General features: G+C 47.4%; 1 protein-coding gene across 2 annotated transcripts in view; it reads right to left on the bottom strand.

Moving 5' to 3' along the window:
• The window catches only part of LOC125460536 (copine-9-like), a 428,858-nt gene that overhangs the window by 336,085 nt on the left and 73,789 nt on the right, over positions 1-18,984 (bottom strand). The window lies entirely within an intron of this gene.

Consider the following 18,984-nt stretch of genomic DNA (forward strand, 5'->3'; position numbering starts at 1 on the left):
GGAAGGGTCACTCGACCAGGAATGTTAACTGTGACTTTTCTTCACAGATGCCGCTGGGCCTACTGAGCTTTTCCAATGTTTTGTTCCTGATTTGTAACATCTGCAGTACATTTGGTTTTTATTCTGAAAATGATTATTTCTCTAACGCTCACTCGCACCCCTCGTGTGATGATTCACTTTCAGTATTGGCAGCTCTGTGTTGGTGCTTCAGTATTGTCAACAGCCCAGCCAGACTTCTCTGATGCTGTAGACAGGGGACCAAAGAAAGGAGCAAAAGCTGCAAGCAGCAGTTTGTTGATATTTATAGAGATGTTGAAACCTATTAGTGGAGTCCGACAAAAACACAGTGCAGAATCTAAGATATTTAATGGGAGGGTAGGATGACAGATGAGCTCCCCGCCATTTTCTCACCTACACCCCTGTGGAAAGTGTGGTGGTAAGGCTAACAACTCAGGTACACAACTGGGCAATTAATGCCTACTTAACAGCCTCACCCAGGACCACTTGAATTAACCCAACCTCAGGCAGAAAATTCACCTTGCAGGGAGCGCATTTTTACTCATGAATTTGAGTTGCGACTGTGGGGTCAACATCGATACCTTTGCCAAGATGGAAGTCCCACATTGTCAACTAAAGAGGCCAGAGATAAACAGAAGTTTTTAGTTGCGTGGAATCCCTGTAAACCAGGAGGAGCAGGCATTCTGTCTTCCCCTGCTCCAGCCTTATCATCACCGCAGTCTTCCACCAAACCCTTTCCTGGGACTTAGCAAACAAGGAGCAATTCCTTTGGGTTCACTGCTCAATATTGAGGTGGGAGGCTGCACTTAATATGGCTCAGGTCGCTGGCTAAGCTCCCATGAGGAAGCCTCCCCTCCGTCGCCCTGCATCCCCACTCAACTTTAATGTGCTCGAAGTTAAAGCTTTTGGAAATATCACAGGAAAAAACAATTTAACAATGTTAGAACTTACATTATAACAAACATTGTTTGTTGTGTTACTCTTGTATTATCTCCATTTTGTATCCTCTATCACATACCATTCACCATTGTCATATCTAACACATCCTGTATGTTCACCAGATACCTGGCATAATCTTAGTTTTAAAAATTCAGAAAAGCAATATAGAAATAGGACTCAGCACTGGGAGAGATTGTCACATCTGCCTCTATATTTTTTATTTTTATCCATCAAGCTAGTGATGCTCGTATCTGGCCTGCCATAATACCAGTTTGTGATCTTTAATTCCCTGGCAGAAACTACTGTTCTTTCCCAAATCCCTCCGTATTCATTATTTAAAATTCCTGCTTAAAATTCTTACTTTCTTTGCTTTCCCCGGGTGGCTAAGCTTCAATGATCTCTGGATGTTACATTCTGAAATAATAGCATTCATAACTAGAACAATGCAGCAACTTCAGGGATATTTCATACTTTCTTATAAGCCTGAGCACCGCTCTTAACATAATTGCCGTTGCATTTTTATTGTAATAATTTAATCTCAAAAGCTCCTTGAATATTTTCTTCATTCTACACAGTAGGGACATAAGCATTGTGATTGGAAGACCATTATAGCATTTGACCCTCTTGAATATAGTGCTCTCTGCAGGAGAGAGAAATGAGATTTCTTGCAGCTTTCTGGATGTGACCATGGCAGAGGGGAGCACCTCTCCATGAGAAGGTAATAGAAATCATAAACTTCAGGAAAAAGGGTTTATTTTAGCAGTCAGAAACACGTTGTTTTTAAGTTATAGAATCCCCTCCAAACAGGATTCCAACCAAACCCATCCCCTACCCTACCCCTGTAACCACGCATTTCCCATGGCTAACATATCATAGAATCCCTACAGTATGGAAACAGGACCTTTGGCCCAACAAATCCACAGTGACCCACAAAGCATCACACCCAAACCAATCCCCCTATAAATCACCTAATCTATACATCCCTGAACATTACAGGCAATTTAGCATGGCCAATCCATCTGTCCTGCTCATCTTTGGGCTGCGGAACTGGAGCGCCCGGAGGAAACCCACACAGGCCCAGGTAAAGTGTGCAAACTCCACACAGACAGTTGCTTGAGGGTGGAATCAAACCTGTGTCCCTGGCACTGTGAGGCAGCAGTGCTAATCACCAAGCCATCATGCCACTCTCATATCTAACTACACATCCCTAAACACTATGGGCAATTTAGCATGGCCAATCCACTTAGCCTGTGCATCTTTGGACTGTGGGAGGAAACTGGAGCACCCAGCAGAAACTCATGCAGACACGAAGTGAACGTGCAAGCTCTCCGTGCCCAAGGCTGGAATAAAACCCAGGGCCCTGTAAGGCAGCAGTGTGAGTCACTGTGCTGCCCTGCTACTTGCTGACATCGCAACTCACAAGAATTACACTTCTTTCTTTGCACATATATCATTTACAGATAAGGAGAACAATTGCTCCACTGACTGTTTGGATGCTTAACTATCAGATAAATGTGTTAGACCAAGTCTCGTTAAAATAGAAACAAAGAACTGCTGATGCTGAAAATCTAAAGCAAAAACAGAAAGTTCTGGAGGAACTCAGCACGTCTGGTAGGGCCTGTAGAGAGAAAAATATAGTGAATGTTTTGGGTCCAGTGACTCTTCATAAGAACTGTTCCAATGGAGAGTCACTAGACTCAAAAAGGTAACTTTGTTTTTCTCCCTATAGGTACTGCCAGATCTGCTGAGTTTCTCTAGCACTTTTTGGTTTTATTTAAGGCAAAGTCTCAAGTAATGTTGGTTGCTCTTGCCCCTGTTTCACAGGCAAGAGGACATGTTGGCCATGCTGAAATTTTAGGCTGTACAGCTCTAGTGGTTACTTTTCTACCGAGGAAATATTTGAAAATTTAAATATACATTTTTTAATATTTACATTGAACTTCACAAGAAAATGATATTTGAATATTGCTGATAAAAGGCACAGACTTTTGAAGCTTTTCATCTTGCAGGCATCAGGGCAGTATTGCAAGAATATCAATTCTCAAAAGGAACAATAATTTAAACAACATGAGAACAGGATGTTGGCTGGTTATCAAGTGAAATTTGAATTTTTTAAAAATTCACTTGAAGGACATGGGCACTGCTGGCAGACCATCCAGCATGTGTTTCGTCTGTGGTTTCCCTTGAGAAAGTGGTGGTGAGATGCCTTATTGAATCATTACAGTCAATGTGTTGTAGTTAGACCCACAATGCCATCAGGGAAGGAATTCCAGGATTTTGACCCAGTGACAGTGAAAGAACTGCGATATATTTCCAAGGCAGAATGGTGATTGGGTTGGAAGGAACCTTGCAAGTGATGGTGTTCCCATATATCTGCTGCCCTTGTCCTTCTACAGAGAACTGGTCATGGGTTTGGGAGGTACAGCTTGAGGATCGTCAGCAAGTTTCTGCAGTGTATCATGTAGATGGTACACACTGCTGCTAATGAGCATTGGTGATGGAGGGAGTGGATGCTTATGAATGTGGTGCTAATCCGCAGACTGCTTTGTCCTGGATGATGTCAAACATCTTAAGTGGATTTGCACCTATCCAGGCAAGTGGGGAATATTCCATCATACTCCTGACTTGATAGAGACACTGTCATGGAATTACAGTTTTACAAAATTTGGGATATTCGACATGGATTGTGGAAAACTATATTTTGATGGTGAACAGAATAACAAAATATTGGAATGATGACAGAGTTAAAATTATTTAACTCAGTCTCCCAAGGTAATGTCTGATACTCTCTTACATTTGCTAGGGCTGAGAAAAGAAATGAAAATATCTTTCTGATGAATTTTGTATAAATTTCATAACTGGCCAGTTTATTAAATATCTTGAGGAAGGTAAATAATTATAGGTAAAACCTCTGATATGATAAACCTGAATCTAATCTTTCCTGGATCTCTAAAGTAAAATAAATGCCCAGATATTCGATCTTGTATTACATTTAATTCATGCAGTGATGAATTTCACAAATCATAATCCCACGGCCAGAATTCTATGAGATGTGAATCAAACACTGTAGAAGAATGCATGCACAGCGACTGTAGTTTTTTGGGGTGAGAACTTGTTTGGTTAGTCATTTCACTTTTAATTTTAATTTGTATATTTGTCTCCTATTGCTTTGAAAACGTAATCCAATTTTCTGCTGCTTTTAGGGGGATAAAACCCCTTCCAATCTGTAATGTCGCTTGCATTTGTGTCTTCCTGATCTACAATCATTGCTTTAGCCAAATAATCTACTTCCATCTACAGTATTAATGACTTTAAGCATTTCATAGGCCTGGATTATGCATCTCATTTTTTTCCAAAGAGAAAAGGCTCAATTCTCTTAGTTTATCTTGTACCAGAACTTGTTTTCTTTTCTTGAATAATCATTTACACATTCCCCTGAATGTTAAAATTGTTGAATAATGGAAAGTGCTGAAATCTACACATAATAATCCATTCTCACTTGATCATAATCATCCTAAATTAAAACAACCTGTTTCAATCTAAATTTTAAGAGATTCATTTCAAAATTTGATTAGGCTTGCAATAATTTTGGTTGTATGGGTTTTGTGGTAATTGGTACCATTCCTGGGATAGAAGGTCTAGGTTCAAGCCCCATCTGACCCAGATGTGTGTAATAACAGCTATGAACAGCAGGAGCAGGAGTAAAGATCTCAGCCCTTGAATCTGCTCTACAATTTGATAGAAGCATGTCTGCTCTCATTTTGGCCTCAACTCCACTTTCCTGCCTGCTCCCCATAACCCTTTAACCCATTACTAATTAAAAATCTGGCCAGCTCCTCCTTAAATTAATTGGTGTCCTGGTATCCATTATACTCTGAGAAAGTGAATTCCACAGATTCACAATGTATTGAGAGAAGTAATTCCTTCTCATCTCTGTTCTAGCTTTGCTACCGCTTAGCCTAAAGTTATGACCTCTCATTACAGATTTGAGTTTGAGTTTGATTTATTGTTGTCACATCCTGAGATTCAATGAAAAATGTTATTTTGTGTGCCAAACAGACAGATCATACCGTACAAAGTGCGTCAGGATAGCAGAACAGAGCACAGGATACAGTGTTATAGCCACAGAGAAGGTGCAGAGAGAGATCTGAATTAACATTTGAGATGTCTGTTCTAAAATCTGATAACAGTGGGGAAGAAGCTGTTCTTGAATCTGTGCATGTATTCAAATTTGTATATCTACTGTCCAATGGAACAGGATAAAGAGAGGAACTGGGCCAGACAGGAACCAATGTCCTTGGGGGTGCTTTTGCTAACGCTGTTGGGGAGGGTTTAAACTAATGTGGCAGGGGGATGGGAACCAAATATTGGACAGAAAGGAAGTTGTAACTAAAGCCTGTAGGGAACTAGATAGTGAAGTCAGCATGACTAAAGGGAAGAGTAGGCAAGGGAGAAGATGATGAACACAAAGGGACAGGTGGTCTGAGGTGCATTTGTTTGAATGCGAGAAGTGTAGTAGACAAGGCAGATGAGCTTAGGGCTTGGATTGGTACCTGGGGGTAGGATATTATTGCTATTACTGAGGCTGGGTTGAGGGAAGGGCATGATTGGCAACTAGATGTCCCAGGATATCGATGCTTCAGGCGGGGTAGAGAGGAAGGTAAAAAGGGTGGAGGAGTGGCACTACTGGTCAAAGACAATATCACAGCCGCACTGAAGGAGGGCACTATGGAGGACTCGAGTTTTGAGACAGTATGGGTAGAACTCAGAAATAGAAAGGATACATTAACAATGTTGGGGCTTTACTACAGGCCTCCCAACAGCGAGCATGAGATAGAAGTACAAATATGTAAACAGATTATGGAAAGGTGTAGGAGCAACAGCGTGGTGGTGATGGGAGATTTTAACTTTCCCAACATTGACTGGGATTCACTGAGTGTTAGGGGTCAAGATGGAGCACAATTTGTAAGGAGCATCCAGGAGGGTTTTCTAGAGCAGTATGCATGTAGTCCAACTTGGGAAGGGGCCATACTGGACCTGGTGTTGGGGAATGAGCCCAGACAGGTGGGTGAAATTACAGTAGGGGACTACTTTAGAAGTAGTGACCACAATTCCGTATGTTTTACAATACTCATGGACAAAAATGAGAGTGGCCCTAAAGGAAGAGTTCTAAACTGGGGGAAGGCCAACTATACTAAAATTCGGCAGGATCTGGGGAATGTAGTTTGGGAGAAACTATTTGAAGGTAAATCCACATTTGATATGTGGAAGGCTTTTAAAGAGAGGTCGATTAGCATGCAGGAAAGACATGTTCCTATGAAAATAAGGAATAGAAATAGTAAGATTAGGGAACCATGGATGACAGGTGAAATTGTGAGACTATCTAAGAGGAAAAAGAAAGTATACATAAGGTCTAGGCAACTGAAGACAGACAAAGCTTTGGAAGAATATCGGGAATGTAGGGCGAATCTGAAACTAGGAATTAAGAGGGCTAAAAGGAGACATGAGATATCTTTAGCAAACATGGTTAAGGAAAAGACCAAAGCCTTTTCTTTGTATATAAAAAGCAAGAGGGTAACTAGAGAAAGGATTGGCCCACTGAAGGACAAAGAAGGAAAGTTATGCGTTGAGACAGAGAAAATGGGTGACATTCTTAACGAGTACTTTGCATCGGTATTCACCAAAGAGAAGGACATGACAGATATTAAGGTTAGGGATAGATGTTTGATTACTCTAGGTCAAGTTGGCATAAAGAGGGAGGAAGTGTTGGGTATCCTAAAAAGCATTAAGGTGGACAAGTCCCTAGGTCCAGATGGGATCTATCCCAGGTTTTTGAGGCAAGCGAGAGAGGAAATAGCCATGGGCTTAACAGATATCTTTGCAGCATCCTTAAATTTGGGTGAAGTCCCAGAGGACTGGAGAATTGTAAATGTTGTCCCCTTGCTTAAGAAGGGTAGCAGGGATAATCCAGGTAATTATCGACCGGTGAGCCTGACGTCAGTGATAGGGAAGCTTCTGGAAAAGATACTGAGGGATAGGATCTATTCCCATTTGGAAGAAAATGGGCTTATCTGTGATCGACAACATGGTTTTGTGCAGGGAAGGTCATGTCTTACCAACTTAATAGAATTCTTTGAGGATGTGACAAAGTTGATTGATGAGGGAAAGGCTGTAGATGTCATATACATGGACTTCAGTAAGGCGTTTGATAAGGTTCCCCATGGCAGGCTGATGGAGAAAGTAAAGTTGCATGGGGTCCAGGGTGTGCTAGCTAGATGGATAAAAAAACTGGCTAGGCAATAGGAGACAGAGAGCAGTAGTGGAAGGGGGTTTCTCAAATTGGAGACCTGTGACCAGTGGTGTTCCACAGGGATCTGTGCTGGGACCACTGCTGTTTGTGATATACGTAAATGATTTGGAGGAAGGTGTAGGTGGTCTGATCAGCAAGTTTGCAGATGACACAAAGGTCGGTGGAGTAGCTGATAGTGACGGGGACTGTCAGAGATTACAGCAAAAAAATAGATAGATTGGAGAGTTGGACAGATAAATAGCAGATGGAGTTCAATCCAGGCAAATGCGAGGAGATGCATTTTGGAAGATCCAATTCAAGAGCGAACTATACAGTAAATGGAAAACTCGGGGAAAACTGATGTACCGAGAGATCTGGGTGTTCAGGTCCATTGTTCCCTGAAGGTGGCAATGCAGGTCAATTCGGGTGGTCAAGAAGGCATATGGCATGCTTTCCTTCATCGGACGGGGTATTGAATATAAGAGTTGGCAAGTCATGTTACAGTTGTATAAGACTTTGGTTCAGCCACATTTAGAGTACTGCATACAGTTCTGGGTGCCACATTACCAAAATGATGTGGATGCTTTGGAGAGGGTGCAGAGGAGGTTCACCAGGATGTTGCCTGGTATGGAGGGCACTAGCTATGTAGAAAGGTTGAGTAGATTAGGATTATTTTCACTAGAAAGACAGAGATTGAAGGGGAACCTGATGGAGGTCTACAAAATCGTGATGGGTATAGACAAGGTGAATAACAAGAAGCTTTTTCCCCAGAGTGGGGGATTCAATTACTAGGGGTCATGAGTTCAAAGTGAGAGGAGGAAAGTTTAAGGGAGATATGCGTGGAACGTTCTTTACACAGAGGGTGATGGGTGCCTGGAACGCATTGCCAGCGGAGGTGATAGATGCAGACACAGTAGTGTCTTTTAAGATGTATCTGGACAGGTACATGGATGGGCAGGGAGCAAAGGGATACAGACCCTTAGAAAATAGATGACAGGTTTAGACAGAGGATCTGGATTAGCGCAGGCTTGGAGGGCCGAAGGGCCTGTTCCTGTGCTGTAATTTTCTTTGTTCTTTGTTCTTTGATCTTATAACTGGGGTGGGAGTTGTCTTTGATTATGTTGGTAGCTTTTCTGAGGCAGGGGGAAGTATAGATGGAGTTAATGAATGGAAGGCTGGTTTGCGTGTTGGACTGGGCTGCATTCATGACTCTCTAAAGTTTCTGTGATTTTGGGAACAGCAGTTTCCATACCACACTGTGATGCATCCAGTTAGGGCGTTTTCTATGGTGCATCTATAAACATTGGCACTAGTCTTTGTGGACATGCCAAATTTCTTTAGCGTTCTGAGGAAGTAGAGGCATTGTTCTGCTTTCTTGACTGTTACGTTGACATGTTTGGACCAGGACAGGGTGATCGTCACTCCCTGAACTTGACATTATCAACGATCTCCACCTTAGCACTCTTAACGCAGACAGGGGTGTGCCCTCCTTTCCACTTCCTGAAGCCAATGACCAGCTTCTTCGTTTTGCATTCTAGATTACCCCACAAGGGAAAACATCCATTCTATGTCCACTTTATTAACATAATTTAGCGTTTTATTTTACCTGAGGTTGCTTAGAAAACAACTGCAATAAATTTGGGGAAAGGACCCTATAACCTTGAATTTCCTGGATGCTAGTAATAACAGAAGTTATCACACCAGAAAGTTACATGTTATCTGCCTGGGTTCCTGTCTTGCAAAGCTGGACACAACCATCAACTGGCCCACTGAAAACAGCTAGCACTCGCACTGCCTGCCATCTCCATACACCCAGGAATGGAATAGACCAGGACAGACAATAATATCACATCACTACACATTCCCTTTCGTCCCTGTCCAGCCAGGGCACTGTCACACTTTGAGAACATAGAACATAGAACATAGAACAGTACAGCACAGAACAGGCCCTTCAGCCCACAATGTTGTGCCGACCATTGATCCTCATGGATGCACCCTCAAATTTCTGTGACCATATGCATGTCCAGCAGTCTCTTAAATGACCCCAATGACCTTGCTTCCACAACTGCTGCTGGCAACGCATTCCATGCTCTCACAACTCTCTGCGTAAAGAACCTGCCTCTGACATCCCCTCTATACTTTCCACCAACCAGCTTAAAACTATGACCCCTCGTGCTAGCCATTTCTGCCCTGGGAAATAGTCTCTGGCTATCGACTCTATCTATGCCTCTCATTATCTTGTATACCTCAATTAGGTCCCCTCTCCTCCTCCTTTTCTCCAATGAAAAGAGACCGAGCTCAGTCAACCTCTCTTCATAAGATAAGCCCTCCAGTCCAGGCAGCATCCTGGTAAACCTCCTCTGAACCCTCTCCAAAGCATCCACATCTTTCCTATAATAGGGCGCCCAGAACTGGACGCAGTATTCCAAGTGCGGTCTAACCAAAGTTTTATAGAGCTGCAACAAGATCTCACGACTCTTAAACTCAATCCCCCTGTTAATGAAAGCCAAAACACCATATGCTTTCTTAACAACCCTGTCCACTTGGGTGGCCATTTTAAGGGATCTATGTATCTGCACACCAAGATCCCTCTGTTCCTCCACGCTGCCAAGAATCCTATCCTTAATCCTGTACTCAGCTTTCAAATTCGACCTTCCAAAATGCATCACCTCGCATTTATCCAGGTTGAACTCCATCTGCCACCTCTCAGCCCATCTCTGCATCCTGTCAATGTCCCGCTGCAGCCTACAACAGCCCTCTACACTGTCAACGACACCTCCGACCTTTGTGTCGTCTGCAAACTTGCTGACCCATCCTTCAATTCCCTCGTCCAAGTCATTAATAAAAATTACAAACAGTAGAGGCCCAAGGACAGAGCCCTGTGGAACCCCACTCACCACTGACTTCCAGGCAGAATATTTTCCTTCTACTACCACACGCTGTCTTCTGTTGGCCAGCCAATTCTGTATCCAAGCAGCTAAGTTCCCCTGTATCCCATTCCTCCTGACCTTCTGAATGAGCCTTCCATGGGGAACCTTTTCTGAAAAGGTCCTTGCACAACAAACTCTTCAGCACACACTCTGGTTAGGGGAGGCTATAGATCTTCTAATGCACACTAATTGTCTTACATAACACCAAAAAACCACCTCTTCCCACCGCAATTGTCACCTACTCATTATTTGACAGATTTATCCTCATACATCCCCTTATCTTGTAATGAAATTAATGCTTGTTTTGAAATGTACACAGCACTTCTCTCATGAACGATTCATTCTGAGTATTCGAATATGTCAGGAAATAGACCCTTCAGTAGTTTTGGACAATTTTGCAACTGCGAGGATTCCTGGAATAGTCCTATTAGGGCTAAGAGAGCTGATCTGCGTTGATTAGCTACAGTGTGAAGAAGATAAAGTTCAAATAAGTCAATGAAGACATCTTACCGAATCTGCCCTCTGATGGCCCTTGGCTTGTTTGCATCATAGACAAGTGAGGCCTCTTTGAAATTGAAGCCCCTCCCTTTCACTCTCTCAGCAACTCCTGGGTTGGCACTTTCAGAGCTACAGTGGCACCCTGCACCCTTGGAAACTAACTGTTCTGGGCAATCCTTGGTTATCTACTTCTGTTGTCCATGCTGTTGATGCCAAAGTGAATGAATACTGGCTCTTGGGTGCAAGCCCTGATAACTCCCTACAAAATGCTGCATTGCACACACCCCACCCCCGTTATAACTGTAATAGACATAAACAGAACAAGTCTGCAATTCTTCACTTTGAAGTTGAAAGAGAGGGCCAACGATCCATTGAAAAGATCCAGCAGTCACAAGACCAGTTTATTATGTTTCTCACAGAATCAATATGATCCGTGTCACATTGGAGAAGGTTGAACTTGCTTGTTTAATGTCGGATTCCCCTTATTTCAACACATTGCTGCTGCCTCCCTCCTGCATGATGATGGCATAGATTGTAAGTATCTCATGGATAAACCATCCCTTCTGGATGTGAGTTTGCTCGCTGAGCTGAAAGGTTAGTTTTCAGATGTTTTGTCACTATTCTAGGTAACATCATCAGTGAGCCTCCGATGAAGGGCTGGTGTTATGTCCCGCTTTCTATTTATCTGTTTAGGCTTCCTTGGGTTGGTGATATCATTTCCTGTGTTGGTGATGTCATTTCCTGTTCTTTTCTCAGAGGGTGGTAGATTGGCTCCAAATCAATGTGTTTGTTGATGGAGTTCTGGTTGGAATGCCATGCTTCTTGGAATTCTTGTGCATGTCTTTGTTTGGCTTGTCCTAGGATGGATGTGTTGTCCCAATCAAAGTGGTGTCCTTCCTTATCTGTATGTAAGGATACTAGTGATAGTGGGTCATGTCGTTTTGTGGCTAGTTGATGTTCATGTATCCCGGTGGCTAGCTTTCTGCCTGTTGGTCTAATGTAATGTTTGTCACAGTTCTTGCAAGGTATTTTGTAAATGACATTCGTTTTGCTTGTTGTCTGTATAGGGTCTTTTAAGCTCATTAGCTGCTGTTTTAGTGTGTTGGTGGGTTTGTGGGCTACCCTGATGCCAAGAGGTCCGAGTAGTCTGGCAGTCATTTCGGAAATGTCTTTGATGTAGGGGAGAGTGGTTATGGTTTCTGAGCCCGTTTTGTCTGTTAGTTTGGGTTTGTTGCTGAGAAATCGGCGGACTGCGTTCATTGGGTACCAATCAAAGTGGTTTCCACATATCCATCCTAGGACAAGCCAAACAGAGACACGCACGAGAATTCCTAGAAGCATGGCATTCCAACCGGAACTCCATCAACAAACACATTGCTTTGGAGCCAATCTGCCACCCTCTGAGAAAAAGAACAGGAAATGACATCACCAACGCAGGAAATGACATCACCAACCCAAGGAAACCTAAACAGATAAATAGAAAGCGGGACATAACACCAGCGCTTCACCGAAGGCTCACTGTTGATGTTACCTAGAATGGTGACGAAACTTCTGGGAACGAACCTTCCCGCTCAGTGAACCAGCTTACATCCAGAACAAAATAAAGACCCACTCTTTTGTGGACCGAGAAGAGGAGAGCACGACTGTGTTGGAGGTGGAAGGAAGACATCGAGTTGGCTGTGCACGCTTGCAACCGGTGGCTCTTAATGCTGGCTTTGGCCTGACGCTGGTTCAGGGAAGCGACCAACCTGCAACAAAGGCTGCGGCGAGTACTCGTGCCGCAGGTCAGGGGGTCCGGAACACCATCCGTGAACAAGGTGGATGAGGGTGCACCTGTGGACCGCACCTTCTTCGTGAAGAGGGTCCTGTTGGACTGTTGTGGGTTCGCTGCTGCGGACATTTACTGCCTGCAGGATTTCCCCGGAGGAGGTTTTTACGATGTGACCTTCAGGAGTGCCAAGCTTTGCGACCGCTCCCTGGAGGTTTTCAAGGAGAAAGGAGGTGAGGGCCCCCTCTCTGTATTGACCGCTGTCCCGCTGTTTGTGATGCCGGTGCAGAGGAGCCGTATGGTGACTGTACACATGTACAACCCGCATGTGCCAGCAGTTGATGCCCTGACCTTCCTTGGAAGGTACGTGAAGGTGGAAGGGGACCTAACTGACATCATGGACCCCTTTGGATCTGGACCAGTAAGAGGCAGGTCAGGGTGACGCTGAGGACGGGTGCGGACGGGAACATCGTACACCCACCGTCCAGCTTCGCGATCGGCGGGAGCACGGGCTACCTGACCTACGCAGGGCAACCTAAAGTCTGCCATGTCTATGATAGGTCAGGTCACACGGCGGCCGACTGCAAAGCCACCATCTGCAGGAACTGCAGGGAGGAGGGACACCTTGCAAAGGATTGCCCAAAGGGAAAAAGCTGCAACCTTTGCGGGGAAGCGGGCCACCTCTATAGGGCATGCCCGCGGTGGGGGACCACCTATGCCCAGGTCGCCGGCAGGGGCAATGCGGGGCAAGCCCCCCTGGAGGAGAGGAAGGCACCAGGGCCCTGCAAGGACCCCCCTAATGTGCAGGAGGGCCAGGTCATGCAGGAGGGCCCAGCCCCGCAGGACGGACCTGAGGCCAGCAAAGCGCCCCTGCAGGCTCCGCTCCCCCGCCGACAACCCAGAGTCGATGGAGGAGGCGACAGGTGACCCAGGGGAGTGGATGCCGGTGTGGAAAGCGAGGAGGAAGGCGCGCCGGCGGGCCCAAGCACCGCAACCATCAGGCGGGAAGAGGCAGCTACAGGGGAGCTAAAAGAGCTCCTCTGATGAGGGAGATTCGGAGGAGGCCCGCCCAAAGCAGAAGCTAAAGATCTCAAGGGAGAAGGAAAGCAGCACCCTGCTTCCAGGTGACGGGAGGCGTCCTGACGCTCCCTCCAACACCCAGCCATGTGCCGCTGGGGCCCTGGAGGGCCCCCCGGAACTTTCAGGCAGGAAGGAGGAAACAGCGTGTCCCCAGCCTGACCCAGAGCCGGACTCTCCTGCGTCCGTACCCCCGACGGAGGGATGCCACCCAGAAGACAGCACGTACGGTTTCCTGAGCCCGGAGAGCGTCCAGCAGTTAGCCCGGAAAATGGGCATGAAGGGACAGATGGAGGGGCTGGACCTTGGACTTGGGGAGGGTACTGCGGTCACTGCCCACAATGGGGGTACGAGTTGCAAGCATTAATGTGCGCAGCATCAAGTCCAGCGCAAGATGTGTGTCCACGTTGGCCTACCTGACCACCGTCAAGGCGGACCTCCTGTTTCTGCAGGAGTGTGGGATACCGCACGTCAGCAGGTACGGGAAATGGTCCGGCGCCTGGGCCTGTGGGCCTTCGATCTGATCAGGGTTTAACGATTGTCGTTCCTCAGGCCTGGCTATTCTGCTGCGGGGGCGCAACTTCACCATCTCTCAAGTTCAAGAGGTGGTGGGGGCGCCTCCGAATGGCTGATGTCACCTACAGGAACACTCCCCTGAGGCTGATCAACGTGTACGCCCCAGCGGTACCGAGTGAGCGGTTGGCCATCCTGCAGCGACTTCCACCCCTGCTGGCTACGTCCAGGCCAGTCTTCCTAGGCGGAGACTTCAACTGCATCATCGATGCAGATGGAAGATCCGGCGTGGGGACAGCGGGTGGGTGGAGTCAACTGGACGTCATGTCCAGATTCCTGATGGGCACGGTGAAGGATGCCAAGCTGCTTGACATCTTCAGCACCCCTGCAGACGGAGCGCAGTGGAGATACACCTGGTCACGGCCAGACGGGTCTATCCGCTCAAGGATAGACTTACTGTTTGTGTCACAGGTGTTCTCGGTCAGATCCACCGGCGTCGAGCCGGTGCTCTTCTCTGACCACTGCCTCCTGCTGGCCGACTGTCACTTACAGGACGACCAGCAGGCCGGCAAGGGGACGTGGAAGCTCAACACAACTCTGTTGACCCCAGAGAACGTCGAGGAGCTTAAGAGGGAGTACTCTGGTTGGAGAACCGTGAAACCCCTCTTTAAGTCTCCAGGCGACTGGTGGGAGACGGTGAAGGAGAACATCAAGAGGTTCTTTGTCCTCAAGGGTGTTCGGAAGGCGAGAGAGAGGCGGGGAAAGCTGTTGCGACTCCAGAAAAGGGTGCAGAACCTGCTCCTTCTGCAGTTGATGGGGGTCGATGTCACGGAGGACCTCCGTGAGGTGAGGGGCCAGCAAGCCTTGCTCTTCGCTGCGGAGACCTCCAGAATAATCTTCCGGTCCAGGGTCTGCTCCATGGAGCAGGACGAGACGTGCTCGCGTTCCTTCTTTCAAAAGGTGCACAAAGAGAGCTCTGTGCTTAGCTGGCTGAAGGAGCACAATGGCTCGGTGACGTTATCTCGGCCCGACATTTTGAGGATCAACAGATCCTTCTATGCCGGACTGTACGACGCAAAGCCCACGGACAGCACGGCCTCTGAGTCATTCCTGTCGTCTATCATGGAGGTCTTAGACGACGGCACGAGGGAGTGGCTGGACTGACTGATATCCCTGGACGAGCTGACCAGACCCCTCAAGTCTTTGGAGAGGAATAAGACTCACGGGAGCGACGGCTTACCGGTCAAGCTGTATTCCGCTCTGTGGGACCTGATCGGCCAGGACCTGCTGGAGGTGTACGATAGTGCGCTTTGGGCAGGGGAAATGTGCAAGTCCATGCGGAAGGGCATCATCACCCTCATTTACAAGAGGAAGGGGTAGAGGGAAGAAATTAAGAATTGGCGTCCCATTTCCCTATTGATCATGGGCTACAAAATCCTGCCAAGGTCATAGCCAACCGGGTCAGGTCTGTCCTGGAGTCGGTGATTCACCCTGACCAAACCTGTGCTGTGCCGGGCAGGAAGATCGCTGAGAGCCTCACGCTCATCAGGGATACGATCACCTACGTGCAGGACAGGTGGGTGGACACCTGCCTCGTCAGCCTGGACCAGGAGAAGGCCTTCAACAAGGTCTCTCATGCTTACATGAGGGACATCCTCTCCAAATTGGGGTTCGGGGAGGGCATCCGCAATTGGATCCGGTTGCTCTACACCAACATCGTTAGCGCAGTCTCAATCAACGGGTGGGAATCGGACAGCTTTTCCGTCAGATCTGGAGTCAGGCAGGGCTGCCCGCTCTCTCCTGCCTTGTTCGTGTGCTATGTGGAGCCCTTCGCCGCATCCATCAGGTAGGACATGAGCCTGAAGGGCGTGACTATCCCAGGCAGTGGAGGCCTTCAGGTCAAGACCTCCCTGTACATGGACGATGTCACCATCTTCTGCACCGATCATCGGTCGATGAGTAGGCTGTTGGACATCTGCGGCCAGTTTGAACTGGCCTCGGGTGCCAAAGTCAATAGGGGTAAGAGTGAGGCCATGTTCTTCAGGAACTGGGACGACTGCTCCTTCATCCCCTTCACCGTCAGGACAGACTACCTGAAGGTGTTGGGTGTTTGGTTCGGTGGAGCTGGGGCGTGCACTAAGACTTGGGAGGAGCGTATCACCAAACTGAAGCAGAAGCTGGGCAGGTGGACGCTCCGGTCCCTCTCCATCGCGGGTAAGAACCTGGTTGTCAGGTGCGAGGGGCTTTCGGTACTGTTGTATGTGGCGCAGGCCTGGCCTATTCCCTGGACCTGCGCCGCTGCAGTCACCCAGGCCATCTTCCACTTCATTTGGGGGTCGAGGATGGACTGGGTCCGCAGAGACACCATGTACAAAGACCTGGAAAATGGGGGAAAGGGCGTACCGAACGCCACCCTCGCCCTGATGGCTACCTTTGTGTGCAGCTGCATCAAGCTGTGCGTAGATCCTCAGTACGCAAACACCAAGTGTCACTACTTACTGAGGTTCTACCTGTCCCCTGTGTTGCGAAGGATGGGCCTGGCCTCGTTGCCGCGGAACGCTCCGAGTAGTTGGACCGTCCCGTACCACCTGTCCTTCATGGAGACATTTTTGAAAGGAAACACCTTTGACCACAAGGCCGTCAGGCAGTGGTCAGCATGTAGTATCCTCGAGACCCTTTGGGAAAAGGAGAGGGTGGACCCCGTCGTGTGGTTCCCCACGCAGACTGCCAAAGTCGTTTGGCAGAATGCCTCATCGCCAGAACTTTCAAACAAGCACAAAGACATCGCTTGGCTGGCGGTGAGAGGGGCCCTGCCAGTGAGATCCTTTATGCACGCCCGGAATCTCTGCGCCACCGCATGCTGCCCTCGAGGCGGCTGCGGGGGGGATGAGACTGTCTATCACCTCCTTCTGGAGTGTGCCTATGCGCAGGAGGTCTGGAGGGGGATGCAGTGGTATTTGTCGAGGTTCGTCCCAAGCAGCTCCGTGACACGGGACTCCGTGCTCTACGGGCTGTTTCCCAAGATGCACACCAAGACCAACATCAACTGCGCCTGGAGGACCATCAATGCGGTGAAAGACGCTCTTTGGTCTGCCCGCAACTTGCTGGTCTGCCAGCTGAAAGAACTGACCCCGACCGAGTGTTGCAGACTGGCGCACTCTAAGGTCCAGGACTACGTGCTGAGGGATGTGCTAAAGCTTGGGGCTGCCGCCGCCAAGGCGCGGTGGGGAAAGACCACCGTATGAAACCCCTCGTCCAGAATAGAAAAAAGGGCCCTATCAGGTAACTGGGCCCAGCTGGCGCCTTCCCCAACTGGTCAGGGGGCCAACTGGGACTGTGCGGGGTGACGACTGCCGGGGTATTTTCTTTGCTTTGTTTTTATTTTCTTCTTTGTTTTGTTTTTTCCTTTAGTAGGTGTACGTACCCCCTGGGTAACCCGGAGCGGCTTGCATGACTGGGTAGGTGTATAAATGTTTTATATTTTGTACATTCTATGAATAAAGTATATTTTTACAAATTAAAAACAAGGTGACAAAACATCTGAAAACGAACCTTCCAGCTCAGCGAGCAAACTCACATCCAGAACCTCAACCTGAGCTACAGATCTTCTCAAAACTCACTAAACCATCCCTTCTTTAAAGTCACTCAGTTCTAAGTTGAGTGGGAACATAGAGGCCCCAGAGTTATTTCCTAGAAATGGAGTACAGCATCATGTGAAAATAAAAGGTGGGAGTTAGTGATTCACATAATGTAGAGGAAGAGATTAGGAAAAAAAAAGCAATCAGTAATGTACACATGGGCCCTCTTCAGTTATCCAACCCTTACATCTGTCTAAAGTGTTACTGTAAGCAGCGAGGGTGTTATTTCTGGAAAAAGTTACACTAATTGCACCAACTTACATCAAGTCTCATGAACCCAGGAAATGTGCACAGTTAAACAATGTATTCATGCAAATAAAACCTTAGAGAACTTGACAGGCATAGAATTGCACTGCTAAAAAGGTCAAGAAAATATACATTTACCACAACAATGGCATAATGGTATTGTGTGCCCAAAATCAAAACTCCTCAGCACAAAAGTACCTCCATGTTTCTCCCACATGGTCCAGGAACTCTCTACCTATGTCCATAACATGACCCACGTCCTCCACCGCCTCCAGAACTTCCAATTCCCCGGTCCCCAACACTCATTTTCACCATGGACATCCAGTCCCTATAAACCTGCATTCCCCACGCAGATGGCCCAAAGGGTCTCTGCTTCTTACTGCCCTGCAGGCCTAACCAGTCCCCCTCCACCAACACCCTCATCCGCTTAGCCGAACTCGTCCTCACCCTCAACAACTTCTCTTTCAATTCCTCCCATTTCCTACAGACAAAGGGGGTGGCCATGGGTACCCACATGGACCCAAGCTATGCCTGCGTCTTTGTTGGTTACGTGGAACCATCCCTCTTCCTTATCTACACTGGCCCTAAACCCCACCTCTTCCTCCGTTACATTGATGGCTGTATCGACACTGACTTGTGCTCCCACAAGAAGCTCAAACAGTTCATCCACTTCACAAAGACCTTCCACCCCAATCTTAGTTCACCTGGACTATCTCTAACACCTCCCTCATCTTCCTGGGCCTCTCTGTCTCCATCTCAGGCAACCATCTAGAAACCGATATCCATTCCAAGCCCACTGACTCCCACAGCTACCTAGAATACACCTCCTCCCACCCACCTTCCTGTAAAAGTGCCATCCCCTATTCCCAATTGCTTCATTTTCACCTCTGGCCAGCAGCACCCCACCCCGCAGTGGTCAAGAACGCCTTCGACCATGGTTCCCACATTTCCTGGAACTCATCCCTCACATCCTGTCCCCGCAATAACAACCTAAAAAGAATGCCCCTCATCCTCACGTACCACCCTACCAACCTCCGGATCCAACACATCAGCCTCTGCCACTTCCGC

The sequence above is a fragment of the Stegostoma tigrinum genome, chromosome 11 (genome assembly GCF_030684315.1).
Source record: "Stegostoma tigrinum isolate sSteTig4 chromosome 11, sSteTig4.hap1, whole genome shotgun sequence".
In the NCBI taxonomy this organism is placed as follows: Eukaryota; Metazoa; Chordata; class Chondrichthyes; order Orectolobiformes; family Stegostomatidae; genus Stegostoma; species Stegostoma tigrinum.